General features: G+C 32.3%; 1 long non-coding RNA gene and 1 pseudogene across 5 annotated transcripts in view; one reads left to right on the top strand and one right to left on the bottom strand.

Moving 5' to 3' along the window:
- LOC107509152 overlaps positions 1-13,940 on the top strand; it is a 153,147-nt gene that overhangs the window by 4,368 nt on the left and 134,839 nt on the right. The window lies entirely within an intron of this gene.
- LOC118607521 lies at positions 7,311-7,429 on the bottom strand (annotated as a pseudogene).

Here is a 13,940-nt window from a genome sequence, read left to right as displayed (position 1 = left end):
GTTGTTGCTTAATAAATGGTGCTTTTCATGTTAACTCATATATATTTTTGATGTTGCTACTATGCTCGGGTAATTAGAACTTCTCAAATAATGTTAAGGCATGCATCTGACTTTCCGTGGTTATATTTATTTGTGTATTTATGGAATTTAGCCAGGAAAATAATATCTGTTTGTTCCCTTTAAGTAGGTCATTGCCTAATAAAATAAAATAATGATAAACAATGTTCTATAATAGAGTGAAGACAAAGTGGAGAGCACATTGTGGGTACCCAATCTATATTTACAGGGCAAGGTTAGAAAAGGTATAGTGGAAACAAAGCGCTTACCCACGTGTTATTCTTCTCTCCTTCCAGGTCTTCTGGGCAGAGGGCATGGCCCAGGGTCTTTACAGCTAGACATGTTGTGGCTAGTTCTAGTCAATGCGCTGTGGACAGAAGTGGTGCTCTTCTGGGCCAAAGCAGTTATAAGACAGTGCATTGCCCTCTAGATATTTATTACTGTGTTATGGAAATCTGAATGTGGCATGTTAAGATGACCAAGTTTCAAGGACACAGGACTGGCATTTACCCTTGGGAGGGAGCTATCGTGGAGAGCTGCTAGACTTGAGATGGAATTTGGATGAGAGAGAAATAAACCTTGTTGACGTAAGTCACTGAGATTTCAGAGGTAAGTTGTTACCTTGCCATACCTAGTCTATTCTGAGTAATGGAGAAAACAGTGAGGAGGTAACCCGTGAACTGAGTTTCGAAGGGCCAGGGACAATGAAAGGACAAAATATGTCAGGGATTCTTTCTTTTTTTCTTGTCAGGTTAGAACTTTGTCTCTTAAAAGAGTAGGAGCAAACTTAGAGATAAAAGTAGGTTAGTACTCCAGATTCCAAGGAGGTCTTAGAGTCTACTAAGTAACAGATATTTCAGAAAAACACACCATAAAATCCTGATATTTAAGGGCCCTAGTAGGCAGAGTGTAGATAGAGCCCTGTCAGCAGTTCCCAGCTTGTTTGAGTTACGGCTGGTTGTGCTCACTCTTCCCCTTACTGAAAATAACAGCATGAAATAGCAGTTGGCAGAGATCACCAAAATAAAACACTTCGCCCTTTACAATGTGTACATCCAAAAATGCCTTTAATCTTTAAATATGCTCATTTATGATTTTTATGGGTACCAAGCCACTTTTGTTGAGGTTAGTGGTAATGTCATCGTCTTATGATTTTCAAAAACAATTTTCAGAGTTTTTCACTCTTAGAAGTATATGAAATGACTGTATTTTTCACATGAACATCAATTTAGTTTATGTCTTTTATAAAGTATTCCCAAACAGGAGTTCATTCTTACTTACAAATTATCTCTCCCCTTTTGCCGTGTGAGTTGCGTTTTATGAAGCAACAACCATGATGCGAGGAGTTGTCTGTCTGATCTGAGGCGGAATGAATATTGCTTGAAAGAACAACATTCTTTCTGTGAACTCAAGTTAATTGATGCAGTAATTTAATCATAGAGCCACTGCTCACATTTCATGTTTAAGTCACTTAAACTTGATTTTTCTTTTTTAGAATGTCTAGGCTGCTGAAGATTTAAATGGATTTGTAGCATTTAAAAGTGTCCTCAAAACTGATTGCAATGTGACATCCATCAGATTCTGTATTCAGTTTTTGTTTAGTCATTTTGAAGCTATCAGATAAAAAAAAAATCTGAATTTAATATTCTGCAACAGGTTTTTCCATCACTATGCTAAAGCCCAGAGGAACACAATATATTTTTTTTAGTTTTAGTCTTCTATTTTTCCTTAGGATATTTTTGACCCCAGATACTTTTCCCTTTAAATTTGACTGAGCTGTGATCATGGCTGTGACCTCTAGCCTTGAAAGAAGAGGAGTTATGCCTCTCAGGAGTGATGCCTCAGGCACTTTGCAAGGCGGCTGGTAGGGATTATTTCCCAGGCTGTGAAGCAATGACCTTCTATGGAGAGTGAATGTCTGCAGTGCACGTAAATTCCTTTAGCTGTGATTGAGAGCCTTAGGTTTGTTGCCTGCTTTATGAATCAGAGTCCATTCTGTCTCTACGGAGGATGGGTAATTTAGTGCTATGTTTAAAGCTACCTGTTATGTGCTCACATAAGGGATTACATGTTCATTTACTTTTGGAGGTGCATATGGTATGTTCTTGAGCCACATGTATAGTTAGTGCAGAAGTAAATCTGGAATTTTGGAATGAAAAACTGGGATGATTTTATTATGATTAGATGGCACCTTACCTGTTATTTCTAAACAAAGTGTCCTGACAGTGCTCTGTCAGTTGTCCCCAACTTGTCTGATTTCAATATCCCAGAGAGGATTTTTATTGCCTCCTAAGCTAACACTGATTGCTACAATTTCTCAGAATACATTAAAAAGAGGAATGGAATTTAAATGATTAATATGATAACACTTTTTGAAACTGTGGGCCGGCATTTTGTTTTTTATTCTCTGAAATAAACTGTCAGTCTGAATCCAATAAATTTATAGAATTAAAAAAAAATTACAAGAATATTCTATCTCCTGTCTCTCTTTTTTATTCAAAAAGTATATATTTTTAGCATAAAAAACTGATTTTCAGCATTATAGAGATGATTGTTAGTTATTGTTAAAAATGCTTTATGTATTTTTAGTTCTTGTGAAAAATCCTTGAGAATCCATTTATTGCCACAATACCGTCTAGCCAGTTCCAATATAAATCTGACCCACAGAGTTGTGGGAAAGATAGAATAATTTAAGAGAGGAGCTATGCCACTGAAGGCCATGTGAAATACTTAGAAAACCAAAATAAAGAACTATTACATAATAGCACTAGGGATATCTCATACAATATTCCATTCCGTTTAATTAAAAAGTTACCTGCTTTGGATGAAAACATTTCAAATTCAAATCACATGGAGCTTTTCTGGAAACAGGAGCATTAATGTGATTCTTCTTATGTAGGTCTAAGCACTTTCTTCTGAAATAAAATTTGAACATTAATTCATTAATTCAAAAATACATAAGGAGTCCTTAAAATATTAATGGAGAATAGTATTTAAAGGTACAATGTAGTCAAATTCTATAATCAAATCTGTTCCTTTACCAGGGTTTAAAGTTAATGGAGCTCAGTTATACAAAATATATGTATCAAATTTTGTTAAACCCAACTGTTTAAGTTCCAGTGGATAAAGCATAACTTATATAAGTTATAGCTCAGTATTAATTTTCTTTTACTTGGTTTCTGGTTTTCTTAGAAAAGGAAACTTATGATATATTTGGATACAGATTGATTTAAAAGTCCCTGGCCTATGAAATCTGATAAAGCGGAGAGGGAAAACAAAAACACAATACTTTGCCTTCCCTTTCTCTCATCTTCTGTGTTCAAGATTTTAACTTAAGTGGGAAAAACTAGAATGATATAACTGGGACATTGATTACATTGCTTTTCACATATTGGTCCCAGTCATGAAATCAGAATATAATTTCATCTTTGAGTTTTAATGATCTCAAATAGGATAGTAGTACATTATAATTTGATTTGTAAGCATGCTTTTGGAAAGACGTATAAATGATATTTGTGGAATTGTATAGGATCAAAATGTAAAGAATGATGTAATCAGTCTGATTCATAGTTTATAATTTTCTTTTTTCTTACAAGTAGTCTTTGCCTCCTTCTTGGCATTCCCACTGTGCCACCATCATTGTCTATGATTTTTACTAGGATTATTACAGTGGCTTCACAACTGCTTTACTTGTTTCCAAGATTATCTTCTAATTTTTCTCCTTGAATACAGCCAGATTGTTAAAATCCAATTGTTAATCTGTGTAAAATCCTTTATTACAGTGCATCACCTTCAGGGTAATATAGAATATGTAGTTCTTTCTGTTTCTTTAATTATATTACTATTAATTAAAAATTTAGAAAGCTCTATACCCAGTATATATTTATTTATTTATAAATTATACACATATACAGGGTTTAAAATACTAAAATATTCTGTACATTATATAATATATGCAGAAATAGAATTTTGGAAAGAGGAGGTTGTAAGAATAATTGTAATAGAAGTCCTAATATTTTCTTTCTGTGCTCTTGTAATTGTTTCATGTACCCGTGGGTCTATACACCCAACTTTGGAAAACTCTATCACTCACTATTTTCTATCTACCCTAGACCTACAACTAAATAATTATAGAAGCTGTAAGTCTGGTAGATATACCTACCTCACTCCCTCACCCATAGGGCTTCTTCTTGACTGATTCCTACTTGATTTTCAGAACTAAGTTCATGTGTCACCATCTCAGGGAAACTGAATTATATCTCCTTGTGTGCTTTCAGAGCACTCTAAATAAACCTTTCTCATAATATTTCATAGTAAAGATTAGGAGCTCCTTTGGGGAAAAACTATATTGTTTATTTTTACATCCTTAGAGGCAATCATAATGTCCAGCATGTGTTACACCCTCATAAAAGTTAAATGAATTTATGAATGAATCAGGAAGGAAGGAGGGAAGAACAGAAGAGAGGAAAGAGGGAAGGATGGAAGAAAGGAAAAGAGGAGGAGAGATGAATTAATAGATGTGTTCAATATAAAACAATGTTACTGGTAGAAGGAGAATTTTAATTCACGTCTCCATGGTTCCCTGATGGTCAATAGATGGATATTCAGATAGGGTAATTTTGCATTATTTTTAGGTGAGAAATTGTTTCTTATATATCAGTATCACATATAAATACTGCTATGTAAATGTTCCTTTTCTTCAGGCTCTGAATGCTCACCTGGTAACCTTTTTCTATTGACAACTTTATTTTTGCCTTTAGAAAAAAAAATTCTGTTTTATCTAATATTACAGGACCAGCACAAGTATGTAAAATTTTGAAGCTCTTAACATTCTTTTTGAAATGAGTGTGAGGACAGAGTGAATCATAGGAAGCAGGTTCTATATAAGGATAATGTATTTTGATGATATTCAAATTCATTCAGCAAAGACCAAATAAGTCAGAGCAGATTTGCTGGTTCATCAGTTGTGCTTCTTCTTCATCCTTATTAGTAAACTGTAACACATTTTACAAAGACTCATCATTTCCCACAGGGCACAGCTCTAGGTTAAGCCTGAAAAGCAACTTTCATTATAGATCATTCATTGAAAGTAGACTGAAACAATTACAGTGTCTCTCTGAAGATATTGACCAAACACTCTATTTTTGAATAGTGCATTATACTGGATTAGTTATTTAATACTTTGACTGTTATTGAAACTTGGAAATGTGTGTAGGTGCCCTCTTGGGCGTATTATTAGAAAAGAAACATATTTTGTAAAAACAAAAAAAAACATGATCCTCACCAAGCCTCTTAAAAGCTAAAATGGAGTAATTTCCAAATTGTTTTAGTTTTATGCAGTTTACAGTGCCAAGTAAAGTTGTTTTGAGAATTTACAGAAACTAATATTTATCCATTCAACTTATTCTAGTAATTGTTATTATGTGACACATTGGTATGACCAAAATTTTGTTCTGTTGATAACTTGTCTTAGATGTGAAAATACAGGGACTCTTCTTTTGTGTTTAACCTATCTGAATTTTCTTATTTGAAAATTGGAATAAAATATACAAGATCTACTCTTTTATAATGGACCAAGCATAAAATCTTTGCTCATTTTAGGCAAATTAGTTCTTCTAAGGAGTTGTATAGTCTCCTTGGAAATGATTGACTCTTTTCTCCTGAAAGGAATGAATATTTGTCACATTTCTTTGGTATTGGGTCTAGGATATGTTTTTTTATTTCTTTAAATTTAAAAACTCTGAGTTATTTGAATATATCAAATTTAAGTTATTTAAATTAAATTCTATCTTGTGATTCTTAATGGTTTTAAATATAATTCAAATTTGGAAAAACATTTTTTTCCTGGATATTGAATGATTTCTCAAATCATGAGTTGACATTTCTTCATTTAAATGGCATATCTTCTTTATAAAAGTAATAGCTTGCAAGAAAATTGCATTAGCATTCAAATCTCAATCTAAGATTTTTTCCCCCCACTAAGTGTTCACAGGGAGTTGGCACACATTTACACAGGTTATTCATGGGACTTTTTTTTTTTTTGCATTTTCGTCTTTACCTAGCTTTTCCAACTTTACCTTTTCAATACCAAGGTCATGATCTAGCTTACAGAGTAAAATTTATCAGCCTCATTATTGAAACAAAAATGGACTTTTCAAAGTTGATTCATCAATAACAGTGAAAGAAGTACATGGTAGCAATGAAAGTATTGGATTTAGACCAACAATATTTATATTAGTTGTTGTGTTCACATGATTTCTGCCAATTTGAAACCAATAATTTAAGTAAATGGAATTATTTTAAAAACATACTTGATCTGTACTAACTAAATAATAGTTTATTATACTCTTGGTACAACTATATTTTATTTTTTTCCTCAAATATTATTTGCTTCCCTCTTATAGGTATGGTAACATTTGGTTGACATGAAGTTTTAATAATGCCTGCCTGAGTTCAAAACCTGACTGCTGCTTATGAGCTGTGACTTTGGGCCAGTTACTTAATTTATGTCTCAGTTTTCTTATATGAATAATGGACTAATTAATATAATACATAGTAACCTCATAGAATTGTGAAAAATTAAATGAGTAAACTCATAGAATTGTGGAAAGATTAAATGAGTAAAAACTTCAGAAAAATATTGCCATGTGTAATTTAAAACAGTTGGGGTTAATTCTTAATTTATCGTTAAGGCCATTGAGCTAAAGTATTTTCTTCTTGAAATAGAGAGTTTCATCAATTGATCACCTAGAATAAAAAAGTGAATTGCATGAAAACATTCTTTCTATACAGTTTAGTGTGGTTATAAAAGTGGATTTAGTAGAGGAGTAGAAGTAACTTCTAATGCTACTTAATTTTTCAGTAATTTCATCATCATACTAAAGTTTATGGAAACTGTAACCATCTATTCTGCTTTTTTTCAAAATAATTTTTTATTTTAAAATTACAGTTGACATACATTATTATGTCAGTTTCAGGTGTACAACATAATGATGAGACATTTATGTAAGTAACTTGTGAAGTAATCACCCTGATAAATCTAGTACCTGACACCACACGTAGTTATTACAATATTCTTGACTGTATTCCCTATGCTATACTTTATATCTCCATGACTGTTTTGTAACTAGCAATTTGTACTTCCTAATCCCTTCCCTTTCTTCATCATCCCTCCAAACCCCCTCCTATCTGGCAACCATCACAGTATTCTCTGTATCTAAGAGGTTTTTTTTTTTTTTTTTTTTTTTTTTTTACGCCTACAGCACCTGGTCTTTCTAAGTGGTCTCCCATCCAAGTACTAACCGGGCTTGACCCTGCTTAGCTTCTGAGATCGGATCGGATTGAGCATGTTCAGGGTAGCATGGCCATAGACGAGTTTGTTTCTGTTTTGTTTATTCATTTATTTTTTTTTTAGATTCCACATATAAGTGAAATCATATGGTATTTGTCTTTCTCTGACTTAATTCCCTTTGTGTAAAACCCTCTAGGTCCATCCATGTTGTTGCAGGTGGCAAGATTTCATTTTTTTTTTATGGCTGAGTAATATTCCACTTTATATTTGTACCACTTCTTTATCCATTCATCTTTGGATGGACACTTAGGTTGCCTTTCATATCTTAGCTATTGTAAATAATACTGCAATGAATATATGAATGCATTTTTTTTTTCGAATTAGTGTTTTGGGTTTCTTTGTATAAATTCCCAGAAGGGGAATTACTGAGTCCTTCTGTGTCTCTTGTTATGGCCTTTGTTTTAAAGTCTTATTTCATGTGGCATAAGTATTGGTACCCTACCTTTTTTGTTTGTTTTTTCCATTTTCATGAGATACACTTTTCCTTCCCTTTACTTTCAGTCTGTGTCTCTTTATTTGAAGTCTCTTGTATGCAGAATACATAAGGGTCTTGTTTTCTTATCCATTCAGCCACCCTATGTCTTTTGATTGGAGTACTTAATATATTTATACTTGAAGTAATTTTTGATAGATATGTAGTTATTGCCATTTTATTCATATTTTTGACCTTTTTGTTTTTCTTCTTTAAGAAGTCTCTTTGGCTCTTGCAATAGTGGTTTGGTGGCGATGAATTCCTTTAGCTTTTTCTTGTCTGGGAAGCTCTTTATTTGTCTTTCTATTCTAAATGATAGCTTTGCTGGGTAGAGTAATTTGGTCATAGGTCCTTGCTTTTCATTACTTTGAATATTTCATGTCAATCCCTTCTGGCCTGCAAAGTTTCTGTTGAGAAATCAGCTGACAGTATTATGAGAGATCCCTTGTAGGTAACTAACTGCTTTTCTCTTGCTACTTTTATGATTCTTTGTCTTTAATCTTTGGCATTTTAATTATGATGTATCTTTGTGTGGGCATCTTTGGGTTCATCTTGTTTGGGACTCTCTGCACTGCCTGGGCTTGTATATCTATTTCTTTCACTGGGCTAGGGAAGTTTTCCATCGTTATTTCTTTAAGTAGATTTTTAATTCTTTGCTCTCTCTCTTCTTCTGGTACCCCTGTGGTATGAATGATGGTACACTTGATGTTGTCCTAAAGGCCTCTTAAACTATTCTCATTTTGGGATTAGTTTTTCTTGTTGCTGTTCTGATCGGGTGTTTTCTGCTATCTTGTAAATCACTGATTTGATCCTCTGCTTCATGTAATCTACTGTTGATTTCTTCAAATGTATTATTCATTTCAGTCATTATATTCTTCATTTCTGATTGGTTCTTTTTTCTGTTTTCTATTTCCATGTTTATGTTTTCTATCTCTTTGTAAAAGTTCTCACTGAGCTCATCTATTCTTCCCCTGAGTTGAGCATCCGTATAACCAGGGTTTTGAACTCTTCATCTGATAGATTGCTTGTCTCCATTTTATTTAGTTTTTTTTTTTTCTGGAATTTTAGTCTGTTCTTTCATTTGGGACAAATTCTGCTGCTTCTGTTATGACCATGTGCCCCCTTCCCCCTTCTTTTTAGGTAAGGAAAGAAGTTATAGTGTTACTTGGTTCTTACTCTATGTGGTAGGCATAGATTATTATCCTCACTTTTCTAAGCCTCTCTACCAGCTTATATGGATTGAGTGACTTCCCTAAGGTCATACAGCTAATCTTAGTGGCAGAATGTATAGAATTAACTTCATATTTAATTTTAGGTCTATTTAATAACTATTTCTAGTCATCAAAACTATGAAATATGATGATGTTTTCACGAAAAGAGACTTAAACAAAAGCAAAATTTATATTTGGATCACAATGATGTTATAAAATGACCAAGAAATATAGGAGTGGTGTTAACAATTGCTTTTGGTTTGTACTATTTGGAAGACTCAAAACCTTTGGTATTAGGTTTTCAGATTATTGAAGGACAATATAAAATTTGTTATGAACTTTTTCTCAATTGTTATGTTGTTTTGAAAGTATTCATAGTTTTTAAGTAAAGCACGGATGCTAAAATTAGAATATCTTTGAAATATGTTTTAAGAAGAAACATGTCTTTTAGTTGAATTTCTTGGCAATTCTTAGAAACATAGTGGAAGTAGTAAATCTGTTCTTTGGTAAATACTATGTGTAGAGATCCTTAAAATCATCAACGGGAGATAGCTTGAAATCTAAAAGGACTTATTTAAAATATAAACTTATTAGCAATATTTAAATGAATTTCAGAATTAAATATTTATTTTCTTATCCATTGGCTTTATTTATATGAGAATCTGTTTGAGACATGTATCAGTCAATTTTTACCAGGTCATACCATGGTACCAACCAAGTACTAAATTTCAGTGACAATATGGATTTATTTATGACAATATGGACTTATTTTTTTGTTCATATGCTACAAGTCTATTGCAGGTTGACATGTAACACATCCTTACATTATTGTAACACAGCCTCACATTGTTGTTTCTTGTGTGATCAGAGAGAAAGGAAAGCCTCTGTGAAATGACAAGACATCATTGAAGTTCCAGTCTGTCATTGTCACAAATCACTTGAGTTTACTTTGGATTGGCCAAAGTCACGCTGCCGAGCCTGAGATTGTGGTGGTAGAAAATATATTTCTTTCATAGGGAGAGTCACTAGAGAGGGAATTTCTAAGGAAGAGGAGTGAATATTTTGAATAAGTAATACAATGTACTATAGATGCTATGGTAATTCCTACATGTGGACTTTGCTCAATATTGTAGTTTTCTGTGGAGGGTGCTTATCTCTAAAATTATATTTCATTGGCAATATCTACATCTTTCAGTGTTTTGATCATGGGACAGGGTTCTAATATTTTTTGTTGTCGAATCAAAATTTTCCCTGCATCTCCTATATCAATAAATTGTTGGAGTTAACGCTTTTGGCTTCAAGAAACAGAATTCCACCGAAATTAGTGTGAGTACAATGGAGGATACAATGGAATGTCATGGAACCCATGGACAGGAAGTACTGATGGGTTCACGTGGGACTGGAAGGCTGTCAGGCATTATTCCATCTCTCTCTTTATGTGTTTATTTTTTTCTCTCCTTTTTTTCCTGTGCATATCTTTCCTTATTTTCTCTTTGCATATGGGCATTTCTCTCTTTTTTCCATGTATTTTTGTACTCAGTGGTAACCCCATAGCTCTTGAGTTTACCTGTCACCACTTTGAAAAACATCAGAGATTGAACTATGTTTCCTGAATTCTCATTCTGAACTCCTAGAAGAGAAAAGTACTTACTGTTTGGTAGGCTGTGACTGGCCAGGGTCATGGAATTTAAATTTCTATGGGTAGGGAAGGTGGGAGGCGAAACCCACAGAAAGAGGATTGGACAGACAATCTCAAAATCGTCTATTCTGTTATATTTCTTGGTAAAAAATAAGCAGCTTTAAAATGATGTTTTTTTCTTTTTAACAGTAGCAATAATAAAATCCTCATGGATATGTTTTCAAAGAGTTCTCAATTATGTTTTTTTACTGTCTTTTACTGTTTGATAGGAAAATAGAAGCACACTCATAAGACAAGTAAACAGCTGTTTTTCTTTAAATTGAGGTAACATTGGTGAATAATATTATATAAAAATTAATATTATTTATAATTTATTAATATTAATAAAGTTGCTTTCAGAGCAACAAACAGGTCATTTTTTTTCAAAATTAAGGTAACATCAGTTGATAATATATGAATATTAATTATTATAAGTAATGTTAATAACATTTCTATATTATATTTCAGGTATGTTACATTATTACTTGATATCTGTATACACTATAGCATGCTCACCACCTAAAATCTAGTTTCTATCCATCACTATATATTTGACCTCTTTTACCCATTTTACCTTCTCTTTACCTCCCTTCCCCTCCACTAGTCTGTTGTCTGTGAGTTCGCTTTTGTTTTGTTTCATTTGTTTCTTTTCTATTTTCTATTCCACATATGAGTGAAATAACATTGTTTTGTTCTTTTCTGTTTGACTTATTTTACTTAGCATAGTACCCTCAAGGTCCATCCATATTGTCCCATATGGTAGTAATTCATCTTTTTATTCCATTATCTATATACACATCTTCTTTGTTCATTCACCAATGGACACTTAGTGTTGTTTCCATACTTTGGCTATTGTAATAATGCTGCAGTGAACATATAGGGGTAAACATATCTTTTTGAATTAGTGTTTTCATATTCTTCAGATAAATACCCAGAAGAGGAAATGCTGGATCATATGGTAATTTTATTCTTAATTTTTTTGAGGAAACTCTACATTGTTTTCCATAGCAGCTTCACCAATTACAGTCCCACCAACAGTGTACAAAAGTTTTCTTTTCTCCAGATTTTTCCAACTCTATTTCTTGTCTTTTTGACAAATAGCTATTCTAACAGCTTTGAGGTGATATCTCATTGTGGTTTTTATTTGCATTTTCCTAATAATTAGTGATATTGAACATGTTTTTATGTGTCTGTTGGCCATCTATTTAGATCCTCTACCCATTTTTTATTCACATTGTTTGTTGTTGAGTTGTATGACTTCTTTATATATTTTGGATATTATTAACCTCTTACTGGTATTTTCTTCCATATGATTGTTTGTTTGTTTGTTTGTTTGTTTGTTTTTGCTAAGACCAATGTCCAGAAACTCAGGTCCTATGTTTTCTTCTATGTATTTTATGGTTTCAGGTTTTACATTCAAGTCTTTGATCCATTTTGAGTTAATTTTTTGGATGGTATAAGAAAATCTAGTTTATTTATTTTTATTTTTTGCATTTTGTCTAACCAGTCAGTTTTGAAGTTGTGTTAAATTGTAAAAGAAAAATACATTGAGTATAGTCATGTTCTTTTATACACTTCGTTGCTGCCTTCCCCAAGAATCAGTGTTAGGTTAACGCTTCAACTATACAACTAGCCATATCTCATATAAGACCCACAGCTGATGTAAATCATGTTCCAATAGAATGGGGAGAAAAAAAAAAAAATAAAGCCTCAATCTTGTTTTGAAAAAGTATTCCATTTCTTCTCAGACCTTAAAATGCCTATCAAAATTGTCTCATATTTCATTATGATCTTAAATGTGGTGACGTTTCACTGCATTAGTAAAGCAGATTAAAAATATCAGCGCATTATATTTTTTCCTCCAACTTCTTATTTAGAAAGTTTGTAAGCTTAAGAAAGGTTGAAAGGATAGAAAAATGATTTCCTGTGTATCCTTCAACTGGATTCACCACTGTTGCCATGTTTGCTTATACTTTCCTGCATGTATGCTTATACGTTCCTTCACTTATTAAACATGATTTACTAAATTTAATGGAAATTACATAATTCCTCCTGAAAGAACTTTATTACTTCCTTTTTTTGGGGGAGAGAGAGTATTGCAACTATCTTTTTTTTTGGTCATATATAATGCTCATAAAAATATGCCTCAATTAAATGAATAACTAGGGGCTTTCTCAGTCACATAAACTCTTTTTTAGTAAGAGGTTTATTACAATATAGATATAACTTTATTAGTTGCCAGAAAAAACTTTGTCAGTGGATTGTACACAAATGTCTTTAAAATCTGTGTTGTTGCTTCTTTCTAGACTAATTTGTTCATGCTATTCCATTTATTTTACTTTTATTTCTATATGTTGGAAAATATTTCAGAGACAACAGCAGGTGGCAGTGCTAGCAAAGGTTGTGACTTTTGGTGTACAATCATCTTGGAAGGGAATGCATCTTTCAAATCTACAAGAGTAATACAATTAGTAAGGAATTTTTGAATAGAGACATACATTTATTGCCAAATAATTTCATCTCAAGAATTATTTGAGAAATCAATTGCAAATTGTTTAAGATTTTATTTTGAATAAAAATAATGGTTTAGGGGCTCAATTTTGTTTTAAGTAAGAAAAACTAGCTTTTTTTTTTTCTTGTATATTCTATAACTGAATACTTACAATAGAAAGATTGGGTAGTTTGAATCCTGTTAAAATTTGCAGGAAAAATGTCACAGCTATGTTTATTTTTATTTTGAAATTTTTTGGCAAACTTCAAGAAAGCTTTTATAAGCTAAAGTACTTGGGTTCAACAGGGTAACACATTTTAGAAGGCTTAAATTGCTATGGGCATTTGTGGAAATTATTTAAAATGTCCTCTTTAGTTAGAGTTTGTTTCATAGACCATAATTTTGTTGCATTTCTCTCTTTTCATTTAAAAAAAAAAAAACCTGGAAAGAAAATAATTTTTGTTTTTATTAAGGTGTTCAATTTGTTTTTTAAAATTTTTGTATCATTTTACTAGAAACAATGAAGACTTTTCAGGATATATCAAAACCTAATGTTATATGGATTTTAATAGATCTATACATGTATTTGCCTTATATATTGCATATATAAACATTTATATGTTTATATACCTGTGTGTCATCTGGACATTAGATAATGGCAGATGAGTTGATTTCTGTTA

Source organism: Rousettus aegyptiacus, unplaced genomic scaffold (genome assembly GCF_014176215.1).
Source record: "Rousettus aegyptiacus isolate mRouAeg1 unplaced genomic scaffold, mRouAeg1.p scaffold_m13_p_8, whole genome shotgun sequence".
NCBI classification, from domain to species: Eukaryota; Metazoa; Chordata; class Mammalia; order Chiroptera; family Pteropodidae; genus Rousettus; species Rousettus aegyptiacus.
Note: the sequence above shows the minus strand (reverse complement) of the source record. Positions and strands in the feature narration are given on the sequence as shown.